This window comes from Neophocaena asiaeorientalis, unplaced genomic scaffold (assembly GCF_003031525.2).
Source record: "Neophocaena asiaeorientalis asiaeorientalis breed wild unplaced genomic scaffold, Neophocaena_asiaeorientalis_V1.1 scaffold129, whole genome shotgun sequence".
NCBI classification, from domain to species: Eukaryota; Metazoa; Chordata; class Mammalia; order Artiodactyla; family Phocoenidae; genus Neophocaena; species Neophocaena asiaeorientalis.
In genome coordinates this window covers 3036640-3046272 of record NW_020172446.1, presented here as the reverse complement: position 1 = coordinate 3046272, position 9633 = coordinate 3036640, and the positions used below count along the sequence as shown (strand labels likewise).

Sequence of the window (9633 nt, the reverse complement as noted above, 5' to 3'; positions counted from 1 at the left end):
CCCATCGGTTTCTTTCTATTTACAACAGAGGATGCTGCCTGATTCATGAATCATTGAATAAAGCCAATTAGATCTTCAATTTTACTCAGTGGGATTTCGGTTTTCTAACAGCTGTCATTTTCATCTTGGCAGCTCACGGTTCCTTGTCTCCCTTCTTCTCCGTAAACCAGCCTATAGCACCTGCCAGCACTTGCTAGGATACCCCAGGGAAGTCCTCTCTCTGGTGTCCAGCTCTGGAACCATCTACTCCTGCAGAGGCCACGCACCTGCTTGAATGGAGCCGCATTTAAAGACGCGGTATCAGGGCACAGAGATAATTAGGAGATTTCAGATATGAAACAGTGGGCTGAAGACACAGCCATTGTTTGCCAAATGCTCCTTCCCCCTCCTGCTTTCGAGTCAGCGTGGAAGCTTCCATGAGTGATGAGCAGGAGGACAGAGAGACTCCCACCAGGATCTCTGTTTGCCCTGGTTAATCTTCCACTCCCCCCCGCTTCACTCAGGCCCTGAGTAAACAGATTTCCATTGCCTCTGGTTAGCACTTCCTCAAAAGATAAAAATGGCCTATCAAGAAAGGAAAAAAGTCCTGCAGCCAGATGTCATATCAAAAATCGTTAGGGAGGGCTTCCCTGGTGGCGCAGTGGTTGAGAGTCCACCTGCCGATGCAGGGGACACGGGTTCGTGCCCCAGTCCGGGAGGATCCCACATGCCGTGGAGCGGCTGGGCCCGTGAGCCATGGCCGCTGAGCCTGCGCATCTGGAGCCTGTGCTCCGCAACAGGAGAGACCACAATGGTGAGAGGCCTGCGTACCACCAAAAAAAAAAATCATTAGGGAAAATATCCTGAATGTCACAGTTATAAACAAGCCTCCCCACCCCATGTCCCCACAACTGGGGAACCTGGAGGTCACAAAACCACGGACACAGAAGCAGAAAGCACAGACTACAGTGAAAAGGTAATGATTCACCTTAGTTCATCCCACTGCAGCTTAAGGGAAAACGTACAAATCTTGGCAAACGCTACATCTGTCCACAGTAACCCCTAAACATTTTAAGTCCCACAAAATGATTAGATCCAGCAATACTTGCTTCTCATCTGAGTTCAGTTTGCCAAATCCAGCCTTCATCCGCGTGGAGGAATGTGTCCTGTGAGAATGGAATCAAAGCGCGATTCGCGTGTCCGGTGTTGATGATTACATTTCCTAGTTCCCAGCCTCGCTCATTCATTTCTAGAGCAAACACACCGTGAAGGTGTGCAGCCAGGCAATGCTTACCAACTCACTAGCCTCCGCACGCAGATGATCCTGGCCCTGGGGCACAGACCGCCACTGACCTTCACAGCTGAGCGATACAGCTCCATCTGGGGTGGGGACATGCCCCTCTTCCTCACGTTTGCGCCTCCTGGCCAGTTTCTTTTCCACCTGCCTGGGTGGTGATGACAGCTTCCCTGGCCTGAGTTTCACTTCCTACCTGGCAAGTGAGAAATGCAGCAAACACATCCAGATAAGCCACTCCTTCCCTGTGAGATATTCTAAATCTTGCAGGTGGAAACCTTTAACAAATTTGAAAGATAAATTGATAACAAGCCTTTCACATCTTTGTTACCGGTGAAAACTTTGGAAACCTGCCGTTCTGGCTCTACCTGGGGGCAGCTTCTCATGGCAGTGTCACCTGAGCTGGCTGTACCTCCTGCTGAAACTGTTCAGGACTCTGTGGGGCCCTCCTGGTTACAAAAGCCCCTCTGTGACTCCTGTTTCTTTCTTTCTTTTTCTTTTTTTAAAAATTTTTTTATTTTCTAAACAACCACTTGATTTTATTTACATCATAAAGACTGATCCCATTTCTTGTTTGTAAAAAAAGACTTTAGTCTCCTAGGCTTTCCCTTGGTTCCAAAGAGCAGACTCAACAGTTACTAAGTAGGGAAGTGAGGGAATGCAGAAACAAAGGGAAAGCAATCAAAAAACAATAGTTCATGGAATTCCCTGGCAATCCAACGGTTAGGACCCTGCACTTCCATTGCAGGGGCATGGGTTTGATCCCTAGTCTGGGAACTAAGATCCTGCAAGCTGCATGGCACGGCCAAAAGAAACAATAGTCCTGTTAGGGGAGCCACTGACTGAAACCACCAACCCTGGTCAGGCACCCCAGTAACTATCCGTGTGAGTTATCTTGAGACAGGAAGTCCTGATAAAGAATGCAGAACTCACAAGCCACCACCAACAGGAAGAATTCGGGCAATGTCAAAAGGGGAGACCGGACGCCAGTCCATAGACCCTACCAACCTCCCAGAATCCTCCTCCCTGGAATCCATCTTGACTGAGCAATGCGCTCGCCACCAGGAAGGGCCCTGAGTCAGAAGGATGGGCCAGAGACAACCCGGAAACTAATCCCATCACCGTAAAACCCGAAACTGCGAACCACGTGGCAGAGCAATCCTCCTGGCTTCCCTCACCCTGCTGCTCTCTGCCAGGGCTCCCCTTCCCAATAAAGTCTCTTGCTCTGTCAGCACACGTGTCTCCTCGGAAAATTCATTTCCAAGTGTTAGACAAGAGCCCACTCTTAGGCCCTGGAAGGGGTCCCCCTTCCTGCAACAGTTCAGCAATAATACAGCATTCTAGCTCCTCCTCAAGGGATGACATAACAATCTGGTACCATCTTTGAGCTGTCCTGCAGGAATTAAGACCCCTACCCAGGAGGGGGATGGTAACCTGCTCAGACCCCAGACTGGCTGGAACCAGAAGGTTGATGAATGAGATTCCCGGCACACTACCATTACCTCACCACCAACCAATCAGGAGAAAGTCATGCCCCCTGCAGCCCTCACCCCCAATGTTGCCTTTAAAAACTCTTCCTTAAAAGCCACCCGGAGGTTGGGGGTTTTGAGCACAAGCCACCTGTCCTCCTTGCTTGGTCCCGCAATGAACATTTTCCCGTTCCAAACTCTGATGTTTCTGCTTGTTCAGCCTCACGGAGCATCGCCGGGCACGTGGAGGCTGACCACAGCATCCTCTCTCTGCTTAAGGTGGGCAGTCCTCACTGGGCTGGGGGTGGGGGTGGGGAAGCAGGGGACCAGGCCTTAGACCCTGTCCTTTGCCTTTGCCCTTTACCCTGTAGCCTCTTTCTCCCCACCCAACCCAGCCTCACTCACCCTCTCTCCTCTGTCCTTCCTCCCAGCCCCTCTGCCTCTCACAAATCTCTCCCTGTTCCCCCACACAGCCCTCCACTGCTGCCAGGAGAGCAAGTGTGTCTCTCCTCTCCCACACTGGCTGTGCTCTTGGTAATCATGGTAACCATGGTAACCACTGGATTACCTTCCCCTTCCCCCTTTGTGCTCATGGCTCTGCATAAGAGAGTCAGGGTCTTAACACCTCCCAGCTCTACCCCAAAACAGGCCTTAAGTAGCATTTTGGATAAAATAACTCAGAAATTTACTTGAAAAGAAGACGGTATCCAGGAATTCCCTGGCAGCCCGGTGTTTGGGACTCCGCGCTTTCACTACCGAGGGCCCGGGTTCAATCCCTGGTTGGGGAACTAGGATCCCACAAGCAGCATGGCGTGACCGAAAAAAAAAAAAAGAAAAAAGAAGGAGACAGTATCCAAGGACCCAGGCTGAGCATGACCCAGCAGGTTCAAGGCTGTCATGGGGGCCATGGCATCTGGCTGGCCCTCCTGCCCCAGTCCTGGCCTGACCTAGCTTATTTGTGTCCAGCTCTGCATTTCCCCCCCAAGCTGCTAGAGGTACTGACGGGGTTCAGGGCAGGCAGCCACTTTGGCATATGGATTATTTTGAGCTGAAGATAATCAAGACCTAAAAAGACTCAGGAAGAGCTTTTCACCTCCTGCTTAACTGCCTAAAAGAATTTAGACAGAGAGCCCGGTCCACGAAGAGAGCCTTCAACAGAGAGAACTGCAGAGGATGGGCTGGGTGTGGGAAGCTGGGGAACTGGGTGGGATCCCATTGTCTCTGCGAGGCATGGTAAACGTTCTTCCCATCTTCCAGTGAATTCATTCCCTTTGACGCCCCAGACCCCTACCCACTTCTCCCACCTCAGGACGCGTATAAGCCCCAACCGACCAACTGTCTTTGAGCCTCTTGTGTCTAAGTGAGGCTTCCATACGTACGAGATTAAACTTTTCTCCTGTTAATTTGTCTTACATTGATTTAGTTATTAGACCAGCCAAAAGAACCTAGAAGGGTAAAGATATTCCTCCCCTACACCAAAGTCTGTCCCCTGCCCTCCTGCCATTTTAGCATCTGTGTCCCTGGGAGTATAAAAGAACAAAGAGAAGGTGGAGGTGTATTTCCAGCCTGACTTAACAGAAGTTTATATTAAAATGAACAAAGCAAAACAAAATCAACCAAAACCCCTCTCTTGCACTCAGACCAGGATCTGGGTCACAAACGCTTAAAATGCATCGCTGAGGGGGCTTCCCTGGTGGCGCAGTGGTTGAGAGTCTCCAAAAAAAAAAAAAAAAAAAAACCAAAAAACACCCGCATCGCTGGGCTCCACCCCCGAAGTTCCTGATGCTGTATAGCTGGTTGAGTGCAGAGAATTTCTCTTTCAAGCAAGTTCCCAAGGGATGCTATGCTGCTGGTCCTAAGACCCCACCTGGAGGACCGCCGGCCTTCAGAAAAGGGCTGCTATTCTGCCAGTTCGCACCTGTGGACTTCCTGGTGGACTTCCTGTGGACTTCCTGGTCATTTTCGACCAGCGTCGCCTCTGACTGGTGGGTGTCTACATTTTTTTTTTTTTTTTTTGCGGTACACGGGCCTCTCACTGTTGCGGCCTCTCCCGTTGCGGAGCACAGGCTCCGGACGCGCAGGCTCAGCGGCCATGGCTCACGGGGCCCAGCCGCTCCGCGGCATGTGGGATCTTCCCGGACCGGGGCACAAATTCGTGTCCCCTGCATCGGCAGGCGGACTCTCAACCACTGTGCCACCAGGGAAGCCCCGGGTCTACATATTTTGAATATCTCATTTGCCTACAGGGACCAGGGAAGTAATGGGTATACCTGGGCTGGATGAAATGCCTGGGCCCCTCAGTCTAGCATGTCACCTTCTCACTTTTGATAGGTATAGGAAACATGTCCCTGCCCTCTTTGCTCTAGGCAATGAAACACAGGCCCCAGCAATCGGCAGGGGCAGGGACTCAGCAGGACCGAGGCTGTCCAGCCCCGTGGGGGCAGCTGTGCTCAGCCACAGCTGATGCTGCCTCTGGGAAGACCAGCCCAGTATCGCCCAAAGAAGCCAGAACTTCAGATTTTTCTGTGAATGTTTCCTGTTTTTAAAAGCCAGCAACTGATTTAGAACCAGATTTCTTAAGCTCTGCAGGTCAAACAAAATACACCTTCAGGTGGAGTCCTCTGAGTTGTGAGAAGTGAAGGCTGAAATGTCCTAACACCTTCCAAGTTCAGTCCTCTCATCTGGAAACAGAGGACAATTCTCAAGTCGTGGGCCTCTTGAATGGATAGGATGAAATAGTGTGCATCAAAGTGCCACGTAAATTGGAAAGTGCCACGTAAATGCTGGTTGACACTGTCCCCTTTGCCATGTTTCCCAGAGACTTTGGGCAGGTTGCAGAGCAGGGGAGGGAGAGGGTGTGGGGGGAGGGAGCTTTTCTAGGTAGGGGGGAAGGGAAGGCCTCCGGGAGCACCGCCACCCCCCATATCCTCTGTGCCTCAGGGCTTCTGCCCCCCATGGGTCTCCTGTCCCTCACCCCTCCTACCTCCTGGGATGACTCCTTGGAACCCAGGCAAGGTTTGGGTCTCTTGAGAATGTCCATGAAATAGTTAAAATTTGTGAAGCCACTGTACCTAGGGTATGCTTGGGCTCCAGAAACTTTATGACAAAACCTCATGAAGCCAGAGGGCAGAGTCTAACCAGGTGGGGCAGCCAGGATGGAACCTCCAATTGCCCGCCCTCAGCCTTCCTGGGCCTGGGTATATTGGCTATATGTGTACCAAAGAGAGAGAAGGCGGGCTAGAGGCACGGGGAGGACACCAGGTTGATGGGAACAACAGTTAAGTAGATGATCTCAATGAAAAGTGGTTCTCAGAGGGGACTAGTTACATAAACCATGGATTATGTGTACTGTGGGCTATCATGCAGCTATTAAAAGACTAAGGTAGATCTACATGCGTGAACTGGGAGGGCTGCCCCTGATCTATTCACAAATAAGTTTCAGGGAAAAATATATTTATGTGACAGTGTATATCACATGAGATTTATGTATTGGGTTGGCCAAGGAGTTCGTTCAGTTTTCTCCATAAGATGGCTCTAGTAGCGCTTAGTTGTCCTTAACTTCCTTCAAAACAATTTTGTTAGATTGTATGTGACAGCTGGTGAATTTTTGTGTAGCCATTTTAATATTGAAGATGGAAGGAAAAAGGCAACGTTTTTGGCATATACGCTTTATTTCAAGAAAGGTAAAAATGCAACTGAAACACACACAAAAGATTTGTGCAGCGTATGGAGAAGGTGCTGTGACGGATCGAGCGCGTCAGAAGTGGTTTGTGAGGTTTCGTGCTGGAGATTTCTCGCTGGACGACGCTCCAGCTGGGTAGACCAGTTGAAGTTGACAGCGATCAAACTGAGACATTAATTTAAACGCAACTAAAACGCAGAAAAAGATTTGTGCAGTGTATGGAGGAGGCGCTGTGACTGATGGAACGTGTCAGTGGTTTGCGAAGTTTTGTGCTGGAGATTTCTTGCTGGATGATGCTCCACGGTCAGGTAGACCAGTTGAAGTTGACAGCGATCAAACTGAGACATTAATTGAGAACAATCAATGTGATACCATTTGGGAGAGAGCCGACATACTCAGAATATCCAGATCAAGTGCTGAAAATCATTTGCACCAGCTCGGTTATGTTCATCGCTTTGATGTTTGGGTTCCAAGTAAGTTAAGCAAAAAAAAACCTTCTTGACCGTATTTCCGCATGCGATTCTCTACTTAAACGTAATGAAAACGTTCTGTTTTTAAAACAAATTGTGATGGGCGATGAAAAGTGGATACTGTACAATAATGTGGAACGGAAGAGATCGTGGGGCGAGTGAAATGAAATACCACCAACCACACCAAAGCCTGGACTTTATCCAAAGAAGGTGATGTTGTGTATATGGTGGGATTGGAAGGGAGTCCTGTATTATGAGCTCCTTCTGGAAAACCAAACGATTAATTCCAACAAGTACTGCTCCCAGTTAGACCAACTGAAAGCAGGACTCGACGAAAAGTGTCCGGAACTAGTCAACAGAAAACACAAAATCTTCCATCAGGATAATGCGAGACCAAATGTTTCTTTGATGACCAGGCAAAAACTATTACAGCTTGGCTGGAAAGTTCTGATTCATCCGCCGTATTCACCAGACACGGCACCTTCGGATTTCCATTTATTTAGGTCTTTACAAAATTCCCTTAATGGAAAAAAATCTCAATTCCCTGGAAGACTGTAAAAGGCACCTGGAATAGTTCTTTGCTCAAAAAGATAAAAAGTTTTGGGAAGATGGAATTATGAGGTGGCCTGAAAAATGGCAGAAGGTAGTAGAACAAAAGGGTGAATATGTTGTTCAATAAAGTTCTTGGTGAAAATGAAAAATGTGTCGTTTATTTTTACTTAAAAACCGAAGGAACTTTTTGGCCAACCCAATACATATCTGTCCTATATATCATGTATGTGATGTCATTGTTTAATAAAACCACCACAAACCCCAAACCATGTTTATATGCAGCAGAGAGGAAGAAAAGTCTCCAAGTTTAACACGGCTCATCTCAGGACAGGGATTAGAATGAGGTGTTGGGGGGTGGCGGGAGGTGGTAGGGATTGAAGGTTTAACACTTTTCCTGTCATTTCAGTAATGTTTGACATTGCAATGGGTCTGAGTGACTTTTCTAATATAAAGACATCTAACAAATACACTTTGTTTTTAAGATTCCAGGTATTAATCAGGTAAGTCTGGGTTTGAATCCTGCCTCTGCCACTTACTAACTTGGGCTTGCGATATAACCTCTATGGGCCTGTCCCTTCAACTATAAAATGGGTTAATAAGAGTACCTACCTCCTAGAGTTATTATGAGGATTAAATCAGATACATGTCATATGACGAGCACAATGTCCAGAATTGTCTCAGTACTTGCTTGCAATTACTTTTACCAAAGAATATAATTTTAGTGTAACCCACCTACAACAGACCCCAAAATGTACTGTGGCTCAACCCCAGCCGTTTTCTTCTTGTTCACATTCCAGTCCCGGGCAGGTATGGCAGGTGGCAGGTGGCCTCTTCCATAGTCGTGCAAACACCCAGACTGCTGGGATGCTGCCATCCACTAACACGTGGCTTCCCAAGTTGCCCTGGGAGGTCTCCGCTCTCCTTTGCTCAAAGTAAAATGGTCTCCTCCTGCTTGTATGCACCAGGCATGTTACCCTTCAAGTCAGCTCCAAGGTCACCTCCTCCGTGAAGCCTGCCAGGCAGACTGAGGGACCCCTTCCTTGAGCCACTCACTGGCTGAAGGCAAGGTCTCTACTTTTTATCTGTCCCCCAGCACTTTGCACCATCTTTTGAACACAGTAGGTGCGCAATAAATGTCTGGCCAATAAGTTCCCCAACTTCTTATGAGAAGGAAGTTCTGGAGTCAAGCCATGACCCAAGTCCTGGACTAGCCCCCCACCAGTTGTGTCAACTTGGGTAAATATCTTAACTTTTCTGTGCCTCACCCTCCTCAGCTGAAACATCACAACAGTTCCTACCCCACGGTGCTGCTGTGAGGACAGGATTAAGGTCAGATGATGTGTAGAAAGCACCTCTCTGGCTCAGAGGATGCCGGTCCCCCTTTGTCTCCATCTGTTTTGCTTACCCTGACCTCCTGCTTACCTGTCTCTCTTTATAACTGGCAAGGAGAGGCTCCTAGAAATAAGATTTAGATAAATGACCACTCCCCACCTCCCAAGGCTTGCATAATGCAAAGGCCCTTCGAGCAGAGGAGACAGTGACTGGTCTGAGTGTGCTCGTGGGCTGTCACTGTTGGGGGCTGGATGACCTTCCTCCGTGCGACATAGGCTTTGATGCTCTTCTGTCTCCGCTCCTCCATCTGTTTACAAGTATCTGCCTTTGAGGTGCAGGCAAAACTTCTCTCCTTGGAAGGAGCTCCCAGAGGGGGGTCAAACACCCTGCCCCCTCCCCTCCTGCTTTCCCACGCCATCCATCTGAGCGGTTCCCCCCACACACACCCCGCCCCACACGGTCATCTGGAACCGACCCAAGCAGACACAAGCCCCAGATACCTTGGTACAAGTATTTTTTTTTTAATTAATTAATTAATTAATTTTTGGCCGTGTTCGGTCTTTGTCCCTGCGCGCGGGCTTTTCTCTGGTTGCAGCGAGCGGGGGCTACTCTTTGTTGCGGTGCGCGGGCTTCTCATCACAGTGGCTTCTCTTGTTGCGGAGCACAGGCTCTAGGTGCGTGGGCTTCAGGAGTTGTGGCTCGTGGGCTCTAGGCGTGCAGGCTCAGTAGTTGCGGCGCACGGGCTAAGTTACTCCGCAGCATGTGGGATCTTCCTGGACCAGGGCTCGAACCCGTATATCCTAGATGGGCAGGCGGATTCTTAACCACTGCGCCACCAGGGAAGCCCCACCTTGG

At 49.2% G+C, this 9633-nt stretch overlaps 1 protein-coding gene across 1 annotated transcript in view; it reads right to left on the bottom strand.

Moving 5' to 3' along the window:
* Positions 1-1091: 1091 nt before the first annotated feature.
* KSR1 (kinase suppressor of ras 1) overlaps positions 1092-9633 on the bottom strand; it is a 160777-nt gene continuing 152235 nt past the window's right edge. The window contains exons 19-20 of the transcript XR_003001903.1: positions 1333-1469; positions 1092-1145 (exon numbers count right to left, since the gene is read on the bottom strand). The gene's annotated coding sequence lies outside the window, so the exon portion shown is untranslated. The remainder of the gene's footprint in view (positions 1146-1332; positions 1470-9633) is intronic.